Source organism: Schistocerca nitens, chromosome 6, assembly GCF_023898315.1.
Source record: "Schistocerca nitens isolate TAMUIC-IGC-003100 chromosome 6, iqSchNite1.1, whole genome shotgun sequence".
Taxonomy (NCBI): Eukaryota; Metazoa; Arthropoda; class Insecta; order Orthoptera; family Acrididae; genus Schistocerca; species Schistocerca nitens.
The window spans coordinates 694155992-694172846 of record NC_064619.1 but is presented as its reverse complement, the minus strand read 5'-3'; positions in this window follow the sequence as shown (position 1 = coordinate 694172846).

The window sequence follows — 16855 nt, the reverse complement described above, 5'->3', positions numbered from 1 at the left end:
GGGATTCACGAAGAAGGATGGCCTGTGGAGGAAGCATAGGGCAGTGAGGGTGGATGAGTTTGGTAGGGCTGTGGGCTTCCACAATGTCAGTGATGGTCTTCTGAAGGAAGGACAAGGCATGGATGGTGAAAGGTGAGGGGTTGGCTTTCGACCTGTGAGGCAATGGATTCCTGGTAGGCATCCCGGTCAGTGTGTTGGTAGTCATGGATGGACTTTAGAGGGGCAGCTGGGTGGGGGTGGGGGGGTTTAGGGGGGCCACAGGCGGAGGAGACAGTGAGAAGGATGGGGAGGTGGGCACTACCAATGGGATCACGGACGTCCATGGCGATACGACCAAGGAGGGTGGAGCAAGCGAGGAAAACATCTGAGGTGATTGATGGAGGAGGCCAGAGGAATTGTAAATACAGCCGCCAATCAGATTTCCATGGCGGGTTGGGCATTCAGTTCCACCAAAACCACTGTGATCGCAGGGCTGAGTTTTGTGATCACAGCGGTGAGGGTTGGTGGACGAGGGGGTTGGTGCTGACGAGGAGAGGAGGATGTAAGGAAAGGGGTGAGGGATTCATTGGGGTCAAAGGTGATACGGGAAAGAGGCAGAGGAGGATTTGATGCGAACAAAGTCTCTGCGAGGGATAAGTTGGGTAATGGGGCACTGGGGACGTATTTTTGGATTTCAAGGGCTAGGGCACGAGCATCTAGAAATTTCAGATCAGGGTTGGCAAGGATGAAAGTATACAGGGTGGGGGCTGGGGAGGCGGGAGGAGGGGTAGTATCCATGGCGGGATCAGAGGGAAGCGTGGCGGGAAGTGGTTTTCTGGAGTAGGGGGTGGAGGTGAAGTCGCCACTTGGGCACTTGGGAGGTTTTTTGACAGGTGTGGCCTGGGAGGAGTGGTGAGAGACTGGATGGATGGGGAGATGGTGGGAGGCAGGCCTCTCTTGTGAGGCAGCGGCACTGGGAAGGGATGTGGGGTCCTCTGTGGTGGCGACTGTGGTGCGGCAGGCGGTGACTTTGTTGTGGAAGCCAGAGTAGTTGGAGCAGGGCGAGGGGAGAGAGGGGGATGTTGCCTCGGCAGGTGATAGCAGTGGGAAACGCAGGAGCAGGAGCAGAAGCAGTTGCAAGAGGAGTGGTAGGAGCAAGGGCAGGAGCAACATACAGTAGGGGATACAGGGATGAGGAGGATATAGAAGGAGAGGAGGCTGCGAGTAGGGGAGGTGGAGGAGACGGGTAGAGGAAGAACTCCACAAGGTTACAGTGGGTGCAGGGGAAGGGGAAGTGTAGATGATGGTGGTAGTGGAGGTGTCCATGATGTAATTCTCTCGACGAGGCATCTTGTTTATCTCCCGTCAGCTGTGTCCACCTGCTTGCCGATTGGCTGCTCCTGTACTCAGTGGCTGCTTCCATAGAACCCACTCGCTGATTGGTTGCTGTTATACTGTGGCCATGAAACCCATGCACTGATCAGCTGTTGCACCACTGCACTGTAAATCGCTGTTGAGTTCACTGTTCAGATTTCACGAGTCCTTGTTTATTGTGGCTATGCACAATATTCCTTACCTGGGGCACCACATGTGGTGGTTCGCCTTCTTTATTTCTTCATTTGTTGTCCTCGGTGTCAATGTACTGGCTGAAAAGATAGGGGGTGGTAGTGCAGTACTGTCTACTGTAAATGATGTAGCCCACAGATGCACATTTGTGTTTAACAGTAGTTTACTTTCACAGTTCACAACCCCCCCCCCTCCCCCTAAATAGTACACAGTTATATATGGCTAGTGCACTATTGTTTTAATTTTCCATAAGCCTCATTAATAGTTTGCAGGTGAACCTCCACATACTGCTACAATAGTTTACTATTGAACATCTACGAGCAGTAAAAACCTAAACACAAAGTTCACAGTTCTTGAAGAATAGAAAGGTACGTATGGAGCAGACACTGTCATTGTTTTTACACACAGCCTAATTGTGTAACACTTATTTCACAGTTAAATTTAAGCACTGTTGTTGCTCTAACCAACATAGGTTTTTCGACTTAACTTCGGCTGTGGACTGTCTGTCTTGAGACCAAAAATCGGGCCCTTATATATCCTCACAATAATAGGTGCTGAAACTACACATTGTTTGAAGTTTAATTTACAGAAATTACAATTAAAACTTAACTCATTAAATTAACTGAATACATTGAAAAATCCATTCCTTTCAACGGTTTCTTCTACAACAAGGTTTAGACCAAATTATTTGTTTAATTCATGAAATTAACAAATATCATTACACAAACAATACTTTTGACACAACTATTAATTACTTTGGAATGAATTAAGGGCTGGCTTTGGTAACATGTTTTCAAATATAGCCAAATAAATACTTAAAGAATGCTATTGTTTCATCTCCCAAATGTTTATGATTAGTACAGAACTTATATTTGTTATACGTCAACAATAGAATTTAAGTTACGAAACGATTGGTTTATTTGGTAATGTGTGCTGAGCATAGTGGGTGCAAGAAACGAAGACTTACTTCTAGATGATAGAAAAAAACTGAGTCAAATAACTGTTTAAGGAACATTTGCAAATGATACAATGGTAATGGATACTTGGTGGATAGACCAATATAAGTCACTGTTAATAAGCAGGGAACTGACTCAAAATGTAAATTGTTGTAGTATTTAAGAGAATGAAATGTGGTATCAGTGTGTGCATTAAGCTTGTGTTGTGTGATATTAAGCAGTCCACACAGACTTATTGTAAGAATGTTATTTTAAATACATACAAGAGTAACAGTGTATAATTGGTTATAATTTGCTTGTGGTTTATTGGAAAGTTACAAAGTGTATTAGTAAGCAATTAAGAACTTCTCTTGAAGAAGCTGTTTAATAGAAAATGCAATATAACAGGGAGTGCCCAGCTTAGACCCTATGATTAAGTAAATTAGTATGAATGCATGTGTCATGTTGCTAGCTGTGGGGTTGTGTGATGATACAGGATTGGTAGATCATACCATCGACCACCCTCTGTCACACAATACATGAACAGTAACTAACTGGAAGCTTCATAACTTTATCAAAAATGAAAGGATCTTGCATATTTTTTATTGTGATATTATACTGTAAAAAATATGTATGTTCCTTTTTCTGTTTCATAGTATAGGAGAGGGCATGGCAGTGGCTGAAGGAATGGCTTTGACTTACCAAAGTGAAGCAGTGCATCAATATCTGATACTGACTGGCTAATGTTCATGACAACAGGTGGAAGGCATCTGAGTCTTTAACTAGTGCCATCAGGTGATGTTAGTCCATAACTTGACACAAGTGACATCACTCACTTGTCTGGGTTCTGGTATCACATGAGTTTGTATACGTGCCACGAAGCAGAACAACATTTGCATTGAGGAGTGCAGTGTTTTATTGATGTCTTCTGCTACTAATGTGAAGATTATAAAGCTTCAGTTCTGTTTATGGTAAGTATGTATTAACAACTAGAACAAGTAGTTTCTGTAATTTCTTAGTGATCAATGAGTATTTTCAAGGATCTCTCAGATTATGCTTCAAGGTTATGTCACAAATGAGTGTATAATTAAGTAAAAATATACAAAAGCTTCTATAAATTGCGTATTTACACTGTAACAGTAATAGGGAACCTCCTTTTTCAGATATTGAAAGTTCCAAGATGCTGTAAAAATCACAAAATGAAACTGTCAGTACATTTTCTATACTCAGCGATGAAGAACTAAAGAAAAAGTGCCTAAGAAAATTCCCACTGACTTCTCAAAGTTTAAAAAGCCTGTAATATGCATAAAGCATTTTAATGAAAAGTGCATAGTAAAAATGGAACAGATTATAGTTGATTGAGAAATATAGACATCCATAAGAAGTTCTCTCAAACTGAAACCAGACGCAGTGCCATAAGTTTTCCCTAATTTGTGACAATACTTGACAACAGCTGGACCCTCATGCAGAAGGTTATGTGATGCAGAAAGTGACAATTTTGAAAAATCTGTGATAAGAAGCTCAGAAGGCAGTGTGGAGAGCAGAATGCATTTACCAGTTTGGGAGGCATTACAAATATTTTTTAAGTGTTACTCTTATAAACAAGGAACAGTGGTGCTGTATTGAGAGTGAATGAAAGCTACTGCTGTGTTTAATTACTACTAGTGATGTAATACCCAACATTATTGAGTCAGTAATTGTTAAGACCAATCTGACTGTCCATTTTGCCTTGAGAATTTCTAAAATTTCCCAGCATGAAGAGCCCAATGAATATGTATCAGTAAAATACCATCATGTTTGATAGTCTAATTAAATATGTTGAGTTCAACATCTAGAGTTTTATGGTGTAGAACATAGTGAATATGTTAGTGGGAGGTTTTTCAGGTGACAGATGTTCATAGCTGCAATTGGTAATTGATCTAATCCAGTTTCTTACTAAAAATTGCAATAGTGAATATTTTAATGTAATTTTTAGTAAATAAATAAGTAGGTTAAGTGCCATATTTGTTTCAGTCACTCACTCCCACTTCTCCTTTGCAAAAAATATTGAACAATGAAATTTGAAGAATCTTATAAACAAAAGAGAAAATGTATGTCTGAACAAATGCTACAGATTTTGGAACATATTCATTCATTTCAAATTTTGCCATGTTTGTGTGAGTGCATGTGTTTTGCTTCAAGGGTAAATAATAGCCCACCCACAAACAGCTACTCATTTCACTTAATGTAGTGCAGCATGAAGTACACGAGATACTGCATATCTTAACATGGTCAGCTACTCTGCTTATGTTATGAAAGTACACTAGGCCAGTTTTGCATCGTCTTGTTGTCACTGTAGGCTTGTTCCAAAGGAAGCAAGGAGAGGATGTTGTTTGGTGGCTGGTATACTCTTTCTATAACACAACTGCAGGCATATATTAACAGGGTTCTATGTTAACCAGAACAGAAAGCTACTTAACTTAAGATAGTCCAAATGTCTTACAAGCCTACAGTGACAACGAGACAACACAAAACTGGTGATGAGTATAATTCAGTGCAGATTTTGCTTGCTTCTCTTGTGTTTTGCTTGCAGGGGTGCTCATTTCTATTTGCTGATGTGTTGTTATGTTCTTGCATGTATTCCAGAAGGGAAGCCGCAGAACTAATTAAATTTCTCTTTTGAGAGGCTTTGCTCCTCTTTATATATATATATATATATATATATATATATATATATATATATATATATATATATATATATATATATATATATATAGAAAGAAAGATGATGAGACTTACCAAACAAAAGTGCTGGCAGGTCGATACACACACAAAAAAACAAATATACACACAAAATTCTAGCTTTCGCAACCAACGGTTGCTTCGTCAGGAAAGAGGGAAGGAGAGGGAAAGATGAAAGGATGTGGGTTTTAAGGGAGAGGGTAAGGAGTCATTCCAATCCCGGGAGCGGAATGACTCCTTACCCTCTCCCTTAAAACCCACATCCTTTCATCTTTCCCTCTCCTTCCCTCTTTCCTGACGAAGCAACCGTTGGTTGCGAAAGCTAGAATTTTGTGTGTATATTTGTTTTTTTGTGTGTGTATCGACCTGCCAGCGCTTTTGTTTGGTAAGTCTCATCATCTTTCTTTTTAGATATATTTTTTCCACGTGGAATGTTTCCCTCTGTTATATATATATTTGTGTAACCATGGCTTCCCTGCCCCCCTGCCCCCTCCACCTCCTGCCCCTGCACCTCAGCCGCAGACAGCCAACGTGATGGATCTAACATAAGCTTTTCAGTTTCAGAACCAACAAATTGCTGCCTTACTGATGATAGTACAACATCTTCTGGCTGCACAAGCTGCATCAGCTGCCCAACAGATAACTTGACCAGAGCAACAAGTGTTGCTGACCAGCATACCAATGTTCTGGCAATTTAATGACCTGAAGATGAATGGCTCAAATACCTGACACAGTTCCAAGCACATTGTGAAGTTCATCAAGTTCAAGGTACTGTAAGGTACTTTCTTTCGATTGTGGAGTCCCCAGTGTTCAGGTTAATACAAAAACTATTCCCAGCTGCATCTCCCAACAAACTCAGCTATGACAAAGTAATCGGTGTATTAACTCAGTACTATGACCAGCAAGTTCAAGTTGCTGCAGCCAGGTCAGAACAGACATACCATCAGTGTACACAGAACAAACGGGCATGACTAGGAAATGTAAATTTAAATGTAGTTGTGGCAACTTTTGAATTTAATTGATTAGGTATGCAATGACATTCAGTGTCCCCGATTTTAGAATATGGGAACAGTTCCTAAAGTACTCTGATCCATCATTTCCTCAAGTATTGCAAATATTAGAGTAATATTATTTGGGTGCCATAGTGGCCAATAAGTTTGACCAGGCCCCAATTTGTCAGGTCAAATCACTCCTTGCTCATGGACACCTCAAGCAGCCACCAGCCACAACAATGAACGCGTACACTGAACCACGTGGAATGTGGACAGCCACGTAGACAGACCTGTGTACTTAGTGAAGTCTTGCCCTAGATGTTTTGCTCACCATAAAAGACAGGATTGCCCATCACATAACGGAACATGTTACACATGCGGAAAAAAAACGCCATGTCCAAGAAGTTCGTATGCAATAGCACAAAAACGCCAATTTTGCCTGCTTCCAGAAAAAACAGGCTCATGCGTATGCAGTGAACATTGTGTTTTCCAAGCTTACAACCGGTTCTGACAAAAGTAAGATTAAGGCTGTGCTTCCTTCTCACCTAAGTGCTGTGCAACAACATTCTAACAAACTGTTTGTCTCATTATGATTTTCTGGCTGTTGTGTGAACTTTCAGTTAGACACAGATGCCACAGTAACCTTGCTTAATAGTGCCACATATGGACAGTTAGGCTCACCACACTTTCCTAAATCTAGAAAGCACCTCACTACTTACAACAGACAGGAAATTCTAGTGCTTGGAGAGTGTAGTTTGCCTTCCGCTTGCAAATCTCACACTTGGACAGTGAATTTTACTGTGATGAAATCAAGAGACAGTGACAACATTTTCAGTTTAGATGCCTTTGATTTGTTTGGCCTTACTGTCAGTCTCTACAATTGCACCAAAAGACAGTGTCTTTAGCTTGGTTAAAGAATTTCCTGAACTATTTTCAGAGGGAATGGGAAAAGCTAATAACTTTGTAGTGCATGTTACATTCGGGACCGCCCTCTTCCAATTACTTTAAGAGACAAAGTAGCCAGTGAACTGAAATAATTGCAAGATAATGGTGTAATTGCTCCCATTCAAGCTAGTCAATGGGCAAGTCCTCTCGTTTAGTTGCCTAAGTCTTCTGTTCACATTCGCATTTGTGTTGACTTTGTGCCTGCAATCAACCACAGACAGTAGTTGACCCTTATCCATTACCACATTCTGAGGAACTTATGGACAGGCTGGGAGAAGGACATTACTTTTCTACGACAAATTTGCATGATGCCTACTTGCAAATTCAATTGGATGAAGAATCGCAGAAAGTGTTTGTTGTAAATACACACTTAGGACTGTTCAAGTATTTGCATTTGCCCTTCGGCAGTGCTTCCGCACCTGCCATTTTTCAATGTTACTTGGAACAGTTGACAGCAAAAGTGCCATTTTGTTCAAACTACATCAACGGTATTGTCGTCTCAGATCGTACACCAGAGGAACACATTGTCAATTTGCTTACTCTTTTTCGAGTGTTGTCAGAAACAGGACTCAAGTGTTGTCTCAAAAAGTGTGACTTTTTTCAAACTGAATTACAGTACTTAGGTCATGTGATAAACAGTCAGGGTCTGCAACCCCTCCAATCTCACTTGCTTGCAATCTGCGAATGGCCTGTTCCTCACAATGTGTCTGAGCTGCAATCAGTACTAGGCAAAATGACATACTATATTCAGTTTATACCGAATGCCATTCAGATCGCGGCTCCATTGCATCACTTGCATCACAGAAATGTACCTTTTGTATGGACCAAGGACTTCCAAGATGCATTTCAGAAACTCAATAATGATTTGCTTAGTGACGGATGTTTAGTGAATTTTAACCCTGCCAAGCCAGTAGTCTTGCAAGTCAATGCTGCTTCTTATGGAATTGACACTGTTGTTTCACACAGAATCGGTGCACAAGACAGACCTGTTGTTTTTGCCTCAAAGTTACTCAAACTCAGTGCAATTATTCTCAAATTGAAAAAGAAGCTCTTGCTGTTGTGTATGGTGTGAGCAAATTCCATCACTATTTGGATGGTCGCAAATTCTATTTAGTGACAGATCACAAGCCCCTTGCAATCCTTATTTCATCCGTCAAAACCGGTTCCTACATGCACTGCTCAAAATTGCAACAACGGGCTTTGTTACTTTTGTAGTATCAGTATGAAATTGTGTACAGACCTATGGCAAAGCATGGCAATGCAGATGCCCTACCTTGCCTTCTGATTGACCCAGACTCTGATTTTGATGCATATGCCACACCTTGTTCCCAAATTGATGCACAGGACTCTGAATTATGCAATCTTTTCCATTGCTCTACAGAAAAATAGCACTGGCTGTGGAAGCAGATCCAGATCTCAAGATTTTGTTACATTACATTCGCATGTCTTGGCTTTGTTCACTGAACAGTATCCAGAACTCAGTTGTATGCCAATACTTTGCTTATCAGCATAACATTTCAGTTCAACAAGCTGTCATTCCAGTTCAAAATGACAGTGGACAATCGTGTGTGTGCATTCCCAAAGTGTTGCAGGAGTATGTGTTGCAATTGCTCCACCAAGGACATTGGGGAATTGTTCGCACTAAACAGTTAGCGTGACGCCACTGTACTTGGCAGGACATCGACAGCCACATTGAACAGATCATGGCACAGTGTTGTGCATGCATGGAGGACCAATCCGCTCCGCCACAACCTTCGCAGCCTGGCCTAAGACTCGATCCCCATGGCAACGAGTGCACACTGACTTTGCAGGACCATTTTGGAACACTTGTTGGCCCATAGTGGTAGACTCTCTTAGCAACTTTCCATTTGCGGTGCCTATGGCTTCTAACACATCACGTAGCACCATTCAAGCATTGTCCTCCATATTTTGCATAGAAGGCTTGCCAAAAGTATTTGTACCGGACAATGGACCACAGTTCACTTCACGTGATTTGGAACAGTTTTGTGAACGAAATGGCATTCGTCATCTAACAAGTGCTCTGTTTCACCCTCAGTCCAGAGGAGAAGCAGAACACTTTTTATGCACGTTCAAACAACAGATGGACAAGCTCTGCATCATCCACACACGGGAATAGGCATTGCAACTCTTTCTCACTTCCTATCGCTCTCACCCATGAGACGAACCATCACTAGTGGAACTTCTGCATGGCCGCTGCCATCGGACACTGCTACACTATCAGAACCAAATTCACACGTCATTTGCCCCATAATTCTGGCGATTTTCTTCCCCCAGATTCGTGACCTCCTGGGACCGTGCGGCCTTCGCAGCCACCAGGGCACCCCAGGAGGAGTGGATGGATGATATGCCCTCACCCCCACCTTACCCGCTCAATCCCTGGACGTGGACCCGCCATCACCGTTGGCGTCATCGCACAGGGACGTGTCCTCAGGCCTGGATGTGTGCCCTGGCAGCAGTTCTCTGGAGGGTGTTCCTGTTGCCTCATAGGCCAGATGGCACGGTACGGTTGGGAGTACACCAGAGAGGCCAAAGACAAACTCACAAGGAACACGTCACAAATGCCCTCTCAACCGCCCTATTTAGATTGCCGCCATCGACCAGAGGGCCCAGTCAGTCGCAGATGAAGGCCCAATCAGTAACAGTCAGTCACTTGCAGTCACAGACAGTCACAATCAGAGTCTCTGCCTCAGGCAGCAAATAGCAACCAGAGTAGTGTCCACTGTGGGAGATGTACTTCACCAGCAGTGAGGGTAATGTGGGCTATTACAGAAGAGCTTGTACCACATGGACTAGCTCAAGATAAGTAGCTCTCTGTTTACATCAATAAAAAAACCTAGTTAATGCATGCATGCAGTTGCGTTACAAAAGAGGATACTGGCCACTATACAACATCCTCTCCTGGCTCCCCATGGTACAAGCCTACAGTGACAACAAGATGACACAAAAGCCAGGATCATTAGATGACTGTGTCTGTTGGCCAAAGCCTTGTAAATAGCTAGAATACTTTGTCAAAAGTTGATAAAGTATTGTAGGGCATTTCATCGGTGTATAATTGACATGTGTTAAGAAAAAAGGTTGAAGTGCGATAAGCCTTGAATATGGTGACAGACTGATCTGTAGGCTGGATTGGTAGGTTCAATTGACCCTTATCATTTTGTGATCATGTTATGAGGAAGATTGGTAAGATACAATGTTCATGGTCCAGGAGTCAACAGCAGGCATCCATAGTGGTGCAATGCAAAATTCTGTGTTGTATTTGCTGCAAATTGTGTATGATAAAAGGAACATTGTATAAGAGGAACCATCCGAATGACACAGTGTGGCTGTTAAGACATTTACTTCATATTCTGGATGGTGAAGTTTGCTCTGTCCGGCTATTATGATTTAGGTTTACTGTGGATTTCCTAAATCATCTCAGGCAAATGCCAGCATATTTCCTCCAACAAGGTCCTAGCCAACCACCAGTCTTATCCTCATAATTACACTATTGTACTTATATAGTCTGTGTGTAGCTAATCAGACAATGGAAAATCCAGGATGGAATGTAACAATATTGTGAAAAGGAAAGTTGCTACTCACCATATGGTGGAGATGTTGACTGAGTCGCAAATAGGCACACCAAAAAGACTGTCACAAATATATCTTTCGGCCAGTAAGGCCTTCCTTAAAATTAGATGACAGACACATACACACTCACACAACTCACATGCAACAAATGCAAACTCACACACACATGACTGCAGTCTCCGGCAACTGAGGCCACACTCACTGTGTGTAGTTAGTTAGTTTCTTATTCCATGGATTACATGTATTATTAATTGCAATAATGTGGAACAAATCACTTTATATTCACACTACACATTCACATGTAAATATTGCTGCATGCTGAAAATTTAGAAGTTTTTTTTTTTTTTATTTTACATTTTTTAATACAGATGTGGATTAGTAGTACCTTGCCCTCTACCATCTTTTACACATAACAAAAAAAAATTGTTCCACAGAATAGGAGGAGTCGTCAAGGAAAAGCTTTTTCAGTTTGTTTTAAAATTTAATTTTGCTGTCTGTCAGACATTTTATATTATTGGATAAGCAATTTAAAAAATTGATGACAGCATTGAACATTCCTTTATGTGCCAATACAACCTCAATGTGGAATGATGAATGTTGTTTTCTTCTTCTGATATTGTAATTACATACATCATTGTTCCTTTTGAACTGCAGTGGATTATTTTCAAGAATCTTCATGAGGGGTTAAATATACTGTGAACCATTAGTCAAAATGCCCAACTCCTTCAACACAGGTCTATGAGAGGATAGTCGGGAAGAACAACATTTTATTGTTATATGTTTTTGAGCAACAAAGACTTTCTTTTTTAAACATGAATTACTCCATAACACTATTCCATATGACATTATTGAATGAAAATATGAAAAATGTGTCAACTTACTGATTTCTTTCTCTAAAAGATTCACAATGATTCAAAGAGCGTATGTGTGTGCCTCTACTAAATTGTATTAGGAACTCCAAAATGTGTTTTTTTCCAATTTGTGCTGTCAGGTTGTTGCATACTGGTAATTGTAAACCCAAGTGTTTGCAACTGGCTTGTGTTTTTTTAAAGCCTTGTAACTGTGATATCAATCTACTGTTTTTGGTGCATCATGTCAAGAAACAAACTGACAGAGTCTTTGGTTCTATTGGCTTTCCTTTGTGTGTCTCAGGCAGTTTAGAATAGAGGGATGTAACTATTGTTATTTTCAGATTTTTGAAATATTGTCTACAATACTCCTTATCATACGGACCACCACAAGGCCACTGAGTCACAGCAGAGCCTCATACCTGACACCAAGTGCCTATACTGTGAACCATTAGTCAAAATGGAGAAATAACCACTATTATGCATACAGCAATCACCATGTTCGTTTTGACCCAACAAATTCATCTGACTGCATTTTTCTGCTAATTAAGGATTCACTTTTTTGACTGAAAGGAATTCCTCTGTAACAGTACCTTTGTACACAGATGTTCCAAATGAGTTTTCCAGGTTCACTTTGAGTCAAGATAAATCCTAAGAAGTTTAGCAGAAGCACAATCACTGCCATCTTTAGTAAACTAAAGAGAATATCTACAGTTTTTCATGATTAAGATACAGTTCACTCATTCTAAACTATGAACTGGATGCACTGAGGTTATTTTTATTCTCATACTTTAATGCTGCCAAGCCTGTCAAACTGTAACAAATATGGTGTTATCTGAATATAGTATGGATTTGCACAACATAATACTTTTTACATAGATTATTAATAGTAAAAATCTAAACATGCAAAGCATTTGTTTTATTATTCAACTGTAGCATTTTTTTCTGACCAATCAGGTATTAGCTGATCAAAGAGATGTTTCTTTATCAGAATCGTGTGACTGACTGAGTCAGATGCCTTTCTGAGATCCACCAGCTTAGCATTAACAGGTAATTGTTGGTGAAATGAGTGTAATACAAATGAAACAGTGTCTTCAATTGCTTTTACTTTTGATAAACAGGACCTGAAACCATCCTATGAGTAACTGAGAATGTTATTTGTTGATAGATGTTCACAGATTAGCAGCTATATGCAGGACTTAAGTACTTTTGAAAGGATGAGTACATGAGATACTGTTACCATTTTTGAGTAGATGTGAAACTATAATGTTTAAAGATGACAGGTACAAACACTACTAAATATCTGCTTACCAGAGAACATTCTTGGTGTGCTATTATATCAATAACTTTTCTTAATTGCAACATTGGAGAGACCATAAATGTCCTCCAATTCTGAGTGACTTAATTTTGCTACTTCTATGGTAATTTACTTTAACCTTTTTGTATTTAAGGGCAAGAACAATGAGTTCAAAATGTTTCAGTAAGTTGTTAGCATTATTTGAGTTCTGAATGTTGCCAAATGAGATTTTTTCATTTGTGACAATATTAATTGTATCATAAATTTAACTATTTTTACTTCTGCTCAATTTTTTTTATCACATTTCAGGCAGCTTTGCATTGTTTTGATAACTATTGATGTACTCATCATTCACTTTGCATTTGGTGTATCTGATTTCTGCCCTGTATTTACTTTTAATATTATGTAGTTTACTTTTTCTGAGCCACAAGTTTTTGATTTTTCAAGAGAAATATTGACCAGAATTCTACGCCTCTACAAATCAGGTGTGAACCATATATGCACAAATGTGAGAAATCATATTTCCTAGAAGCTGTTTTATTTCTTATTTATGGCTGTAAGACAACAGGTTTTTAACATCTCTGAGTGCACTGATAAATAATGGAAATTCATCCTCAAGATAAGAATTTTTGAGATTGTGATTCTATTTTTCATCCTTATTCTAAATGTTCTCATCACACAGAAGGCTAACATACTTTATTTTGTTGCAGTATTGTATAGGTATTTTAATTATTAACTTTGACTGTAAAGCTTTATGCACAAAAATTAAGTAATGGGGCCATGTTGCACTAACAACCAATCTGTTGCCTACCAAACAAACCTAGATTCTGAGATACACTGCAAGTCAGTCAGTCCAAAACCTATATATCTGGGAGACAGTCCACTACCACAGTCTAGTGATATGGTATTATACATACAGAATAACTCAAGTTTCTACTAATTTTTCTGAACATTGATGATTACATTATCAAGACAAGAAAATTGTATATTTAAATTATAAATGCACTAAAATCATTATATCATACCACATTAAGAAAATGAAATTTCTTGGGTGACTTTAGTATTAAATCAACATTTACGTCTCCAAAAATTAATATCCTGTATTTAGACTGCTTTTCAAAGTATAAGATAATTTTCTCCAGAAACTGCAAATGCTTCTATGGTAGATGTTGAAGGCCAGTACTAATGTATATCAGAAGCCATCCATAATTTTGTGTTTAATTGTTTAAATACAAGATATATTTACACAAAGCTCCTGTGTACAACATATGTGCAAGGTCTGTTCAAAAGCTCTGGAACTTTGTCCACAAAATTTTTCTTTGCTTACCTTTTACCTATTGGACGTGGTCTCCTTTGAAATACTCTCCACAATTGGTACACCACTCCCAATACCGTTTCCACTTCTGGAAGCAGTCTTGGTACACCTCTTGCTGGATCATGTGAAGTCCCATCTGTGAATTTTTTAAAAATCTTGTCTATGTTGCAAATCTTTGTCCTTTCAATGGGATTTTCAGCTTTGGAAATTAAAAAAAAAAAAAAAAAAAAAAAAATGTCCGCAGGGGCCAGGTCTGGAGAGCATAGAGGATGAGGCAACAAAATGATTTCGTGTTTTGTGCAACAGTCATGCACCAACAGGGGTGAATGTGGGGTGTGTTATTGTGATGCAAGAGCCACGAATTGTCTTGCCACATTTCAGGCCGTTTCCTTCCCACATTTTCCCACAGGTGTCGCAACATGTCCTGAAAGCACCTTTGATTAACAGTTTGTCCTTGTGCCATGAATTCATGATGAAATAATGCTTCAAAATCAAAGCAAACTATCAGCAGGGCTTTGATATTTGACCAGACCTGACGAGCTTTCTTGGTCTTGGAGAACCTTTCCCAATCAATTGTGAAGAATGAACCTTGGTCTTATATCTAAAAACAAAGATGATGTGACTTACCAAACGAAAGCGCTGGCAGGTCGATAGACACACAAACAAACACAAACATACACACAAAATTCAAGCTTTCGCAACAAACTGTTGCCTCATCAGGAAAGAGGGAAGGAGAGGGAAAGACGAAAGGATGTGGGTTTTAAGGGAGAGGGTAAGGAGTCATTCCAATCCCGGGAGCGGAAAGACTTACCCATAACTACCCTCCCGACCTGGTACAGAAGCAAATAACCAGAGCCACTTCCTCACCCCCTCAAACCCAGAACCTCCCACAGAAGAACCACAAAAGTGCCCCACTTGTGACAGGATACTTTCTGGGACTGGACCAGACTCTGAATGTGGCTCTCCAGCAGGGATACGACTTCCTCAAATCCTGTCCTGAAATGAGATCCATCTTTCATGAAATCCTCCCCACTCCACCAAGAGTGTCTTTCCGCCGTCCACCTAACCTTCGTAACCTGTTAGTTCATCCCTATGAAATCCCCAAACCACCTTCCCTACCCTCTGGCTCCTATCCCTGTAACCGCCCCCGGTGTAAAACCTGTCCCATGCACCCTCCCACCACCACGTACTCCAGTCCTGTAACCCGGAAGGTGTACACGATCAAAGGCAGAGCCACGTGTGAAAGCACCCACGTGATTTACCAACTGACCTGCCTACACTGTGATGCATTCTATGTGGGAATGACCAGCAACAAACTGTCCATTCGCATGAATGGACATAGGCAGACAGTGTTTGCTGGTAATGAGGATCACCCTGTGGCTAAACATGCCTTGGTGCACGGCCAGCACATCTTGGCACAGTGTTACACCGTCTGGGTTATCTGGATACTTCCCACCAACACCAACCTATCCGAACTCCGGAGATGGGAAATTGCTCTTCAATATATCCTCTCTTCCCGTTACCCACCAGGCCTCAATCTCCGCTAATTTCAAGTTGCTGCCACTCATACCTCACCTGTCATTCAACAACATCTTTGCCTCTGCACTTCCGCCTCAACTGACATCTCTGCCCAAACTCTTTGTCTTTAAATATGTCTGCTTGTGTCTGTATATGTGTGTTTGTGCGAGTGTATACCCGTCCTTTTTTCCCCCTAAGGTAAGTCTTTCCACTCCCGGGATTGGAATGACTCCTTACCCTCTCCCTTAAAACCCACATCCTTTCATCTTTCCCTCTCCTTCCCACTTTCCTGATGAGGCAACAGTTTGTTGCGAAAGCTTGAATTTTGTGTGTATGTTTGTGTTTGTTTGTGTGTCTATTGACCTGCCAGCGCTTTCGTTTGGTAAGTCACATCATCTTTGTTTTTAGATATATTTTTCCCACGTGGAACCTTGGTCTTAACATCACAATCATACACCCGCATCCCATCATCTGATATTCTCTTAGGGAACATCTTGTTCTCATCTGCATGATTCAAGAGCTCTTTACTGATTGTGAGGCGAAGATCTTTCTGGCCTTGACTCATGGGCCGTGGGATAAACTTGGCGGCAACATGATGTATTTCAAGATGCTGTGTCAGGATTTCATGATATGATCCAACTGAAATGTTATATTCTTCTGCAATCTCTTAAACAGCCAGCCTTCGACTGGCATGCACAATTACTTTGACATTCCTGACATGAGTGTCATCGGTAGATGTTGAAGGGCATTCTGAACGAGGGTCATCTTTTACTTCCGATCACCCTTTTTCGAACCATGTGATCCATTCGTAACACTGAGTATGGCTTAAGCACTCATCATCATAGGCTTCCTGCATCATCTGGTGTGTGTCTGTAAAGGTTTTCATGAGTTTCACGCAAAATTTAATGCAAATACTTTTCTCCTCTAACTCCAACATCTTGAAATTCGCAAACTGTGTGACACAAAGTTCTCCTTAATACAGCACTGAACAGTCACTATCAGGCATACAACAATGAAACTTCTGGTACCTATACATTAAGCACAGGCACATGTACAGATGCCAGCCGCATTTCCTTCCAATGCACTATTGTCACAAAATTAAGAAACTTCTGGAATTTTTTGAACAGGCCTCGTATATGCACCAAAACAGT